General features: G+C 49.7%; 1 protein-coding gene across 1 annotated transcript in view; it reads left to right on the top strand.

The window, feature by feature from the left end:
* Positions 1 to 12,960, top strand: part of ADCY5 (adenylate cyclase 5) — a 951,006-nt gene that overhangs the window by 752,355 nt on the left and 185,691 nt on the right. The gene's annotated exons all lie outside the window — the stretch shown is intronic.

Here is a 12,960-nt window from a genome sequence, read left to right as displayed (position 1 = left end):
CTTGCTTGGGTATCTATTTTAAGATGATGAATCTGCAATTATTATTCTCTATCAGAAGAACAAATTACTTACGTTTAGTAAGGTTTTTTTCTGGTAGAGACACTATCCAAACACAGTTTCCTCACTGACCCTCCAATCCTCCTGCTCTGTGAAATGGGCTCTTCACCCAAAAGATCTTGTTGGCTTCTGCACACTGGTCACTCATTCAGTCGTGGTTCCAGTTTTTGACCTGAAATAGTCACAAAAGAAACTGATATCAGTGTGCTGGGCTGGCACCTTTACGGTCACCGTGCATGTCAGTTTTGACGCAGATGGCGATAACGCTAAGTTGGTTGATGCCACCTACTGGCATGCAGCGGTACAGCTCCAGATTTTCCAGATCAAGTCGCACGCCTGCGGAATATTCTAAGGTGAGGAGTCTATGGTTAGATAGAGTCAAAATAAGCGTTACCAAATATAAGTAACTTGTTGTTCATGAATATAACACAGAATTCCTTATTATCCTAAATCCATCTTCCAGTTGCTAAATACTGAAAACGAGGTTATGCCTTGAATAAAGGTACTACTCTCAATATAATGACTTCTAGGCCTACTAGAGTCCTGAACTTAGGAAACATAATCAGGGTTAAAAGACACTTCAGATCCATTAATGGAGCTCAGGTCTCCTGTACACCTTTCCACCCATACCACTCCGGCCACAGACCTCAAGAAGATCAGAAACAACAGGGCCCAAGTCATTCTTGTGGCCCTGGACTGGACACTGAGAGTCTGGTATCCCTAGATGTTGAGCATGGCCATTGGTCCACTGATCAGGCTTACCCTTTGGGGGGATCTTCTGCCGCAGCAGATGGTTCTCCACCTGAACCTGTCAATGCTCCACCCAGTGGCAGCCGGCATGGCTCGCGAGTAGGGGGGGGCAGGGTTATCGCGGGGGAGGGCTGAGGGTGGGGGTCATGGGTGGTGTCACGTAGGGCAACAAAAAAAAGTAAACTTACCTTGAGGCCAGTCCTGCTTCGCTGCTCCTGCTCTCCTGTCTCCGACTACAGCATCAGGAAGCAGTCAGCCAGGCTCCCTCTCCTAAGCCAAGCACAACGCTGCAATGCAGCATTGTGATTGGTCCGAGCGCCATGACACGGCCTGCATGGAGAACAGGGAAGTGCACTGACTGGTTTGGGCAGCCTGAGAGGGACTACCAAACAGTCATTGCATACTTAGGAGTGGGAAAACCACTCCTACCCTGCCCTGCTCTGTGAGCAGAGCAGCCCGCCAATCCCCCCCCTCGAAGCAGCAGGACATGTAGTCTAAAATGATAATAACTTAAATGTATTATCATTTTATGTTTCTCTTCTTCACACTGCTTAAAAGCAGTGGGGCGAAGCTCCTCCACCATACTGGAGGAGCCGCCCCTGGCTCCATCTTCTTGCATGGAGACTAAACAGCGACTGTTGACAGCTTTTGACTTTTCACCCAAAGTCTCTGACTTTAACTTGGCAGCCAGGCATCCCTCCACCAACATGATTTATGCCTTTCACTGGGCAAAATGTGTGGCATGATGCACAGAAAGACACATTGAACCCCTTTCTGCCCCCCCCTTTCTCATTTTCTCCTGTTCATCCTTTCCCTTGCTCAGGAGGGCTCTGCTCTGGGCACACTGAAGGGCTATCTCTCTGCCTTTTCCGCTTTCCTGCAGCTGCCTGATTAGCAATCTCTTAAAATCCTGAACATAGGTTTCTGAAATGTTTACAACATTTGTTTCCGACTTCTCCATTTGTTCATTTGTTATTCCTTAGGGGACCTCACTCTCATCCTCACTCTCCTTACGTGCGCTCCTTTTGAGCGTCTGCACAATTTCCCCCTCAGGATCCTTACATTAAGACAGCCTTCCTGGTTGCAATAACATCTGTCCGGAGGGGCAGTAAGCTTGAGGCCTGATCATCCAAGCCTCCTTACCTCACCATTTATCCTGACAAACTGATGCTTTGCACAACACCCTCCTTTCTTCTAAAAGTAGTCACTCCATTTCATGTAGGCCAATCCATCACCTTGCCTACTTTTTACGCCTCTCCACTTCCCTTTAAAGAGGAGGAGCAACTCCACCGCCTGGACCAAAAAAGAGCATTTTCATTCTACATTGACTGCATAAAAATAAACATAGGTTGGTTTAGTGGGGAATAGTGATGGATATTTTATTGCTACAACATTCCAGCTTGTGACAGAAATCACTGTGAATATGTAAGTCCTTATTTTAAACTTGCATTTCACACAATATTAGATAGTCTGCTACAAAATGCATGAAAATGTTTGGGTTCAAAATAAAAAGAAGTGCTTCCAAAGCAGATTTCATATATACGCGACTGTACTTATTCCAAACATCTATTATTCCCGCCCCTTGAACGCACCCACTCCACAGCACAACTGGTAACACCTGTAGAATACCTCTCACAAAGAATATATTTTTGTCATCACAAGCTTCAAGTGAACTCCACAACTTAAGCCAATTCCAGCTTCCAAGCAGACTTACATTTGCTTTACATTTACATTTATTTCGGGGAAGGCTGGCAAGAAGGTTGATTTTTGTTTAGCTGTCTGCCCCATCATCAGCTTCACAGCACAGGAGTCCCTCTCCCTTCTTTTTCAGTCTAGGCATCTCAACTGTCAGACGTTTAACAGAATGTAGGGGAGCTGTTTTTGTTAAATTAAAAAAGTGTGTGCATGTCGTGACCCACTGATCCTGCTCACTTCGACCTCTGGTTTTATATATAACATTTAATGCAGACGTTCAGGCCGAGGTAAAGTGATGTAAAATAATTTGCCACAAATCACACGTTGCAATCAATTGGGGCATTTGCATGTAGTATTTGGTCTGTTTACTCAATTAGGAACTTCGCCACCAAGCCACCATACTCCATGTAGTCACGGCCAGCATTAATCGTGGGTGGGGGGAGTGTTGCTTGGATAGGAGGGGCTTAATACATTTTAAAAACTTACCTTTCCACCGGCCGGCTGGCTGGGACCCACGTTTTCCTGCTCTCCTTCCTCCAGCAGGAACAGAAAGCAGGCAGCCTCCCTCCTCTCCCCTGCCCTAAGTCAATCACAACGCTGAAACGGCAGCGTTGTGTTTGGTCTGGCTGATGACTAGCCAGGCGCCTATGGGGAGGCCATTTTCTCTCTGCATGCAGCCTACATTTAGAAAAGACAGAGTACCATTTTATGTTTCTGCTTCTCACACTCCATGGTGTGACATGATGTTGGATCCTGCTTATGATTATAAGTAATGGTGTCTATGCCACAAGGCCATCCTATCTCGCACGCTCTCTCTTAGTCACCACTATGGGCTACCACTGTGCTATTTTCTCATAATCTGCTGTTTAATCACCAAACACAAAGCTCTCACTTATGCAGTTATGGCCGAGAGCTGTATAGTCGACATGGAGAGGGAAAACCATGGTTGGCTGCCTGCCAGGGCAGAAGAAATCCGGAGAGATACATTTCAGCATCAATGCAACCAGTGGCATAGCAAAAGTGCAAGCATGAAAAATGAGCCCCGAACCCTGGTAGGAATGTGAAAGACAGATATGACCGGGGTGCAACGGGACCCTCAACTACCACTGCTAACCGTGCAAGCAGGACAAACTCTGCTGCTTTGTAGCGCCGACACACATTGACTCCTTTGATTCTCAATAGCCACCTAAATTAGTCTTTAAATAATTCATGCTCACATAATGACGCATGAGACATCCCCTGGGGTTCAGGTCCCAGAGGTCCAGGCATGTGTCCTCTTCTCCATTCTGCCACTTGAGGTCTTTACACAGTGGGGAGAGGGGTGCACTCCGCCTGTGTGCTTGCTCGTGTTCTCCCACTGCACTATCGTCGGTGCAGGTTGCCCTAAGGTTTATACTCGTAGTTGTTTGCCCCCCCTGTGTAGATGTAGCCCTCAACCGTGTACTGTGTGCACCAGAATCCATTGGAAGAACTTGTTTACATTTACTAAACATGTTGGTAGGACGCACCTTGGGATACACCTATGTGCTTGGAGTGGTGCAGAACCACATATTCTGAAAGCTACTTTGCCAAATACCCCAAATGAGGGGATTACTGTTTGCTAAGGAGTGCCAGTTACCATGAAATGCATGTCCAAGGATGTACAATACTGGCTGTGTCAACACTTAATTGATTGTGAGTACAGGGCCGGACTGGGAACCCAAAGCAGACCTGTTACTTTTGTCAGACCAGTTCCCCAATGGGAGGGGGAGGGGCAAGTGTGAAGCACTGCTGCTTGTGTCACTAGGGGCCCATATTGCAGCACCACTGCAAAACAGGCCCTCACCGCTACAAAACCGCCCCCCATCCTTCCAGCCTCCCGGGGAAAAGCCCGATGCCCGCTATGGCCACTCGGGCTTGTGCGAGTATGAACATTATTGAAGACTGCACCTACCAGGATTCTTAGGGAAAGTTGGTGTAGGTGAAGGTGCTCCACTGTCACACAGGTATGAACACACATTGTCACTGCCATGAAGACATGCACTTGTGTGGAGAAGCACTGGATATTACACAGCGTGTCGCACAACTTCATTGATCTGATAAGTGCAAAAAAGAAACGTCAGTACCCACTTCTTGAACCCTCAACAACCACTTTTGTGTTTTCATCTCAAAATCAAAACTGAGGCATAACCACAACTTCTGCTTGATGCTCAATTCTGAAAGAAAATGTCACAATAAAGGCCCTCGGGTGGTCTGTCTGCTTGGAGATTTTAATGAAAAATTGCCAGATTCCTTAACAACATTACTAACGGACATGCATTCTCTCCTCAGAGATTTCAGAATTGCCTGAAAGCCTAAAAATATTGTTCTATTGGCTAAATATTTTTCACAAATCTCCCTGTAACCAGGGCCAGCTGTCATGCCCCGAAGAGGGGTCCTCTATAATGATGTCCGACCCCCCCCTTTTCTCTCCGCAGCCTCAACAAACCCTCGGAGGACCAGGACCAGAGATCTACTCGTGTGACGAGGAAGACGATGGCGACTGGGGGCCCTTTAAATGGTCAAGCAGACTGATGGAGGAGGAGTCGTCTCACCTGTATAAGGGAGGAGTGGACGATCAAGCGGGGTGTTTCTACACCGGAGGAGCGGACAGTGTGGCAGAGAGCGGAGAGGCGGGAAGCAGCGAGGAGAACTGGAGGAGAGGAGCGAGGCGCAGAGAAGACGAGAGTACAGCGGACGTCGAGAGGAACGAGAGCCGAGGACGGGGACCCGAGGAGGAATCTACTGACTCAGCGGAGACCGCGACGAGCACCGGAAACCCGGGAAGCCGATCTGCACGACCAGCTGAGCCCGGAGGCCAACACCACGAGCCGCCCAGCCGTACGCCAGGAGGGGTACGGCTACTCGAGGTACGTGAACGCTTCCTGGGGTGGTGGAGGAAGAAAGGAAAAGGGTCACCTTAGCCATCTAGAGTACAGATCCTTGGGTGCCCCCCCTCTCACTGGTACCATCACAGTCACTAACTTAGTACTTACAGAGCACCGGGTGCATCCCTCACTTCCCCGCACCCTGGTTAGGTAAACCAAGCATAGTCACTTCGTGAAATACTTACGTGTCTTCTCTTTTCTGCATGTACCCTGGCGATCGGCGAGAGCGGTCAGAACGGAGCCTCCGGAGCAAAGCAGAAGGCGGAGTCCCGTCCGGAGAAGAGAAGGCGAAGTTCTACGAAAGACCCGTCGAGAGAGAAGCCGATCTCCACGGAGAGGAGCCCCAAGGAAAACCTGTACTGACTCCCTACTTTCCAAAATAAACCTAGCTACAACCAAGACCCGCTTATTGCCTCTTCCTGTCCCCGCCGTTACAGTGGTGGAGAATGCGGGCATAACCTCCGTCTGTACACCGAAGATGGATGAAGTCATACAGGCCCTGGTACATGGACAAGAAAGACTCGAACGGATCGCTGAGCAGCAGCTCCGCGCGGCCGAGGCCGATAGAGAGATCATTAAAGCCGCTGTTGTAGCCCGGGCGTTGGATCCGCCTACCTCCTCCAGCCCCGTGGCGATAGGCAGCACACCCCATAGCTTAGGAGGGGTGTCCCTGCAGAAATACCAACCAGGGGAGGATCCAGATGCATTCCTCCTTAATTTCGAGCGGGCGGCTCGAGCTTGTGGGTGGCCAGGGGCCAAATGGCCGTTCTTTCTGGCACCATTGTTGGTTGGTGAGGCGCAAGCCGCCTATCAGGTGGCTAACCCCCGGGGAGACACCCCCTATACGGAAATCAAGAAAATTATATTGGACCATCTTGGACTGGATAAAGAGGCATACAGGCTGAGGTTCCGAAGGGAAAGGGGAGTACCGGGGAAACACCCAAGACTCTGTTTGTCTGCCTTAAGATGGCTGCGGATAAGTGGCTGAAACCCCACGAGAGCACAAAGGAAGAGATAATGGATCGCATCTATCTCGAGCACTTTCTTGAGTCTCTGCCCTTCTCGACCCAGAGGTGGTTAAGGCAACACCACGACCTCACCACCAGCCAGGCAGTAGAGATGGCCAACACTTTTTCTAGAGTACAACAAAGACCAACCGGGCTCACGGAATCAGAACGACAGAAACACCCAATCAGACCGGAGAAACGACCCATGAAGCCTCCTGAGCCACCCAAGAACAGACCATGGAGAACGGAACCCCTACCCCACAGCGGACCGCAGTGTTTCGAGTGCGGTACGTGGGGACATATCGCCAGACACTGTCCTCGACGAAAGCAAGAAGAGGAACCAATGGAGGTGGGGTACTTACCCCGTACCGTGTTGTATTCGGCCGAGATGGGACAAGCCTATAGAGTGAGTATAACAGTTAAAGGCAACCCAGTGAAAGCCCTTCTGGATTCGGGTTGTCGACAATCGGTAGTACAATCCCACCACGTGAGGTCCCACCAGGTACTGCCCAAAGAAAGAGTGTACATCAGATGTGTCCATGGGGACGTAAAGCCGTACCCGGTGGCCATTCTTCCGTTGGTACCCAGTAAAGGCGTGCCTTACCGCGTAAGAGTGGGAGTGTTGTCTTCCCTACCTGAAGACCTGATTATAGGAACGGACAACCCGGCTTTCCAGGACATGTTCAAACAATGCCTAGAGCCCCAGGGCATGGTAGAGAGACTCCCCGGGAAACCGAAGCCCTTGGACTCGTTGGCTTCGCCGGAACCCTGGATTCTGGACCGAAGCTTCCAGTTCGCTCAGGCGAACGATGCGACCTTGTTCAACGCCTGGGAAAAAGCACACAGAGACCAGGATAGTGTTACACCCGAATACCCTAGGCTGTTCATCAAAAACGACTTGTTGTACAGAAAAGGGAGCGAAAACGACTCCGAACAGTTACTAGTACCGGTGCCTTTCCGTGAACAAGTGCTGTTCTACTCACACTCCCACTTAGTTGCCGGTCATACCGGAGCCGAAAAGACAACGCAGAACCTGCTGAAATGCTTCTACTGGCCCGGGATCTACAAGGATGCCATGGTATATTGCCAGGAATGTGACGTTTGCCAAAAACTGAATATGACCAGGCCACCGGCCGTTCCCCTACAGCCTCTTCCGATCATCGGTGTCCCCTTTGAACGAGTGGGGATGGACCTCATAGGGCCGCTACCTAAAACCAAGAAAGGACATCAATACGTGTTAGTGGTCGTCGACTACTCCACCCGATTTCCGGAGGCCTTCCCACTCACCACGGCAACCACAAAGAACGTAGCCGATAAAATGCTGGAACTCTTCTCCAGAGTGGGTTTCCCAAAAGCGATCTTAACAGATCAAGGGACCCCATTCGTGTCTCGCCTCATGAAAGAGGTCTGCACTCTCTTGCATATACACCAAATCCGTACAGCGGTATACCATCCCCAAACAGACGGCCTGGTAGAAAGATATAATCGCACCCTGAAGAACACCCTACGGAAAATGCTGGAGGTAAATAGCACGGAGTGGGACCAGGTGCTCCCCCTGGCCCTGTATGTCATCAGAGGGCAAAAACAAAGCAGCCTGGGGTTCTCCTCGTTCGAACTGCTGTACGGTCGACAACCCCGGTCCCTGTTAGACATGACCAAGGAAGCCTGGGAGCAGGAGACCCCGGATGAAATAACGAAAACCCTGTAGTACGCTAGGAACCTGCGTTCAAAACTGGGCAAACTAAGAGACCTGGCCTTCGCTAATTTGGAAAAGAGCCAGACGAAACAGAAGAAATTGTATGACAAAGGAAAGAAGTGGCGAAGGCTGAACAGAGGCGAGTGGGCCTTGGTGTTACTCCCCTCGTCGACCCAGAAATTCAAAGCGGAGTGGGGAGGGCCGTACAAAGTCATAGAAACGATCGGAAACACCAGTTACCGCCTTCAGATTCAGCCTCATAAATCCCAGGTGTACCACATAAACATGTTAAAGAAATGGCTTGGTGCCCCTCCGGCCGAGGTTCATATGGTCACCCCTCCTAGGCATGACCCGTTGTCTACTATCGACCGTCTGGTTATCAACGAGGACCTCATGGACACAGAGCGACAAGAGTTACAGAAAACCCTGGAGAAACACTCCATGGTCTTCTCCGACACCCCAGGGAAAACCACCCTGGCTGAGCACAGCATCAATACAGTGCCCGGGAAAAGCGTAAAAATCAAACCCTATAGGATACCGGAAGCACGAAGAAAGGGGATTAGGCAAGAAGTAGCGGACATGTTAAAACTCGGGGTGATCAGACCTTCCCACAGCGAATGGTCGAGTCCGATCGTTCTAATCCCTAAACCAGACGGGTCACGCCATTTCTGTATGGACTTCCGTGCCCTGAATGACATTTCCACCTTCGACGCTTATCCTATCCCCCGGATAGACAAACTTATCGAGCGATTGGGGGAAGCAAAATACATAAGTACCATCGACCTTACCAAGGGCTATTGGCAGGTCCCCTTGCGAGAGGAAGACAGACAGAAAACGGCATTTACCACCGAAGAAGGAAGATTCGAATTCACGGTTCTCCCCTTTGGCCTACACGGTGCCCCGGCCACCTTCCAAAGACTGATGAACAACGTTCTGAAAGGGATTTCGGACTTTACGTCAGCCTACCTTGATGACATTGTTGTGTTTAGTCCAGACTGGAAAACACATCTGCAACACCTAGACTAGGTATTGGACACCCTTACCCAGGCAGGCTTGAGAATAAATGCTAAGAAGACCAGGATTGCGTTCCAGAAAGTTAAATATCTGGGTTATGTACTAGGTCACGGCCTCATAGAGCCACAAACTGAAAAGGTGAGGGCCATCGCTGAAACCCAGTTCCCGGCGACAAAAAAAAAAACTCAGGGCGTTTTTGGGCCTCATAGGTTATTATCGGAGGTTCATACCGGGTTTTGCGCAGCTAGCAGCCCCCCTCACCGATGCTCTGAAGACCACAGTGAAACAAACGACCCTACGAACACCCTCTCCGGAAATGTCTGACGCCTTCACGTCGTTAAAACGTGCTATAACCTCGACACCGATCCTCGCCTCGCCAGACTTTTCGAGACCCTTCGCGCTACATACGGACGCCTCAGACTATGGCATCGGGGCGGTGCTATCCCAAGAGAACGGAGAAGGAGTCGATCACCCCATTCTGTTCGTTAGTCGGAAGCTGTTTCCCCGAGAGCTCAAATATCCGACTGTGGAGAAAGAATGTCTGGCGATTAAATGGGCTGTGGACAAGTTGTCCTATTACTTGGAGGGGCGTACGTTCACGCTGTATACTGACCATGCCCCCCTTCTCTGGATGGCGCGTAACAAATCCACCAATGCTAGGGTCATGCGCTGGTTCCTGTCCCTACAACCTTATTCCTTTCACATCCGTCACAAAAAAGGGGTGGACAACACGGGGGCCGATTACTTGTCCCGGAATCCGCTTCCCGAGCGGAAGCGTCCAGGGGGGATGGTGTGTAACCAGGGCCAGCTGTCATGCCCCGAAGAGGGGTCCTCTATAATGATGTCCGACCCCCCCCTTTTCTCTCCGCAGCCTCAACAAACCCTCGGAGGACCAGGACCAAAGATCTACTCGTGTGACGAGGAAGACGATGGCGACTGGGGGCCCTTTAAATGGTCAAGCAGCCTGATGGAGGAGGAGTCGTCTCACCTGTATAAGGGAGGAGCGGACGATCAAGCGGGGTGTTTCTACACCGGAGGAGCGGACAGTGTGGCAGAGAGCGGAGAGGCGGGAAGCAGCGAGGAGAACTGGAGGAGAGGAGCGAGGCGCAGAGAAGACGAGAGTACAGCGGACGTCCAGAGGAACGAGAGCCGAGGACGGGGACCCGAGGAGGAATCTACTGACTCAGCGGAGACCGCGACGAGCACCAGAAACCCGGGAAGCCGATCTGCACGACCAGCTGAGCCCGGAGGCCAACACCACGAGCCGCCCAGCCGTACGCCAGGAGGGGTACGGCTACTCGAGGTACGTGAACGCTTCCTGGGGTGGTGGAGGAAGAAAGGAAAAGGGCCACCTTAGCCGTCTAGAGTACAGATCCTTGGGTGCCCCCCCTCTCACTGGTACCATCACAGTCACTAACTTAGTACTTACAGAGCACCGGGTGCATCCCTCACTTCCCCGCACCCTGGTTAGGTAAACCAAGCATAGTCACTTCGTGAAATACTTACGTGTCTTCTCTTTTCTGCATGTACCCTGGCGATCGGCGAGAGCGGTCAGAACGGAGCCTCCGGAGCAAAGCAGAAGGCGGAGTCCCGTCCGGAGAAGAGAAGGCGAAGTTCTACGAAAGACCCGTCGAGAGAGAAGCCGATCTCCACGGAGAGGAGCCCCAAGGAAAACCTGTACTGACTCCCTACTTTCCAAAATAAACCTAGCTACAACCAAGACCCGCTTATTGCCTCTTCCTGTCCCCGCCGTTACACTCCCATATAGCTTCTCCCCTTCCCGGGGCTCCTAAGTTCATCTCCCATCCCACAAGCCTTGTCCAAGCACGTTGTGTCGATGATGTTTTCGCATACTGGGATTTGAGAGAGCAGGAGCTGGTCTCTGACGGAGAAGATGTGGACTCGGAGTGATGAAGATTTCCATTAAATAACTAGACTAGGGGCGGCTCCTCCGTTGTGGTGAAGGAGTGTCACTCCCCTGCCAGCACAGATGCAAAACTAAAAATAATAACCCAGGTTTATCATTGTATTTTACTTCATAGGGTCGCGTGTAGAGGCGGGCCAATGAGATGATGGCATATGAGGAGTGGTGGGCACTGCTGCAAAGTGTGCATGTGGGTTTGGCCAAACCGGCATGCTCACTGAGATGTTTCCAAACCGAGCTGCGTTGTCGGGTTAGAAACAGCAGTCACAGACTCCTAGCCCCATTGGAGTGCAAATCCAGGGGGCTCAGGCCGATCTGTGAGCTTCTATCCTGCTGCCAACAGCATGAGAGCAATGTCTGGATTGGGCATGGGGGTGCCTGGGAGCCTCAGCCTGTGTTGCAGAAGAGTGGCGATGTGACGGGCGGCAGGTAAGTTCTTTTTTTTGTGTGTGCTGTTGTCGTCCCACATCTCCCCGCCTTCGCTTCTCCACCCGCCAATTTTCCCTGAGATCTGCCGCTCCTGAACTAGACCCCAATCTTCTAATCTGTCTCCCGCCTCGCAGTCTTTACTCTATGAGGATAGACCCAGGGCCGGCGGGAGGTAATGAGGGGCTCATTTCAGATCAGCACAGTGGCATTCTGAATACATCCGGGCCACATTCCAATGAGGGACATAGGCTAAACAAATACTGAGAAAAAGATATTCCTTAAAAGAAATATTTTGAAAGGCAGATAAAACAACAAGTAACAGTGTAATACGAAGGATATCGGTCTGCTTTTAGCTGAAGCCACTGGCTCCATTGTGCTGGGAAGTGGCCCTCCAGTTATTTGGGGCCCCTTTCGATTGAAATGGATTGTATACTGTGACTCTTCCTCTAGCTATACTGGAGCAAAGAAAAGAGAATAAGGCTGCATAGTGTTAAGGAAACTAGAGAAGGTAATGAGGATCCCTCTACACTACCGACTTTGCAGCTTCCGTCTACAAAATTGGGGTGAAGGGGGAGAGGAGTGCACTAATGACTTCATGGGAATCCATTTCACCATGGATCCATCTCAGTGAAGTGAGTCAAGAGACGAACAGCTAAGCAAGGCTCCAAAGTGAGTCTCCAGAAAAGACTGCCCTGGGGACAACATACCCTGATCAAGAGGGCAAAGTAATCTGATAGTCCAGATACATGTTGTATGTGCTCTGCACAACAAGCTGACCGTAAACATTTACTTTTTACTATGTCTCCACTTTCTGGCATCAAGTTTGGGATTAGATTAATTCCATATTTTGATTAAATATACCCAACTCTATTTTAAATGTTTTCCTAGGAAGTTTATCAGATGTGTGGGCTAATGTTTCATTTAATGTGCAGATAATAGACCTTTTATTGGCAGTTGCTTTCCAACAAATCACTTAGCATTGGAAAGATTGTATGCAGTTATCGTCAAAAGCATGGTGGTATGCAGTCTGTTATAATCATAGATGCTGCAAATATTCATCCTTTGTCTCTGGTTTTGAAACGGCAAGAATTGTGGTCACCAATTACTCAGCTTTAAGATAACTCTGCCAAAGGATTTCCTATACTTTCGCCTGCAATTCAAGAAGTTCTTAAACCCCCTTGATTCCCTTCCTATCTTAATGTTTTTCCTTATTCTATTGTTATTGGTTGATTACATAGTTATGAGATTTTCTTGATACTTGCAATCAAACAGTATGCAGTGTGGTTTCATGTGTATTTCAGTCCTTCTCCCTCCCAACCCCTTATTTATTTTTTAAACAATCGATTTTTCATTCTCTAAGGTTGCATTCATATGTTTTTCAATTGATGTCTTTATGATTTTAATAAACCTCTCTTTAAACTTATAAGAGGGCAAAGTACTATTAGAGAGAGAGTGGTAAACTGCAAAGAGCTAGCAGTATTT

Source organism: Lissotriton helveticus, chromosome 3_1, assembly GCF_964261635.1.
Source record: "Lissotriton helveticus chromosome 3_1, aLisHel1.1, whole genome shotgun sequence".
Lineage (NCBI taxonomy): Eukaryota > Metazoa > Chordata > Amphibia > Caudata > Salamandridae > Lissotriton > Lissotriton helveticus.
The sequence above is the reverse complement of the archived record's forward strand: the minus strand, read 5'-3'. Positions and strand labels throughout refer to the sequence as shown.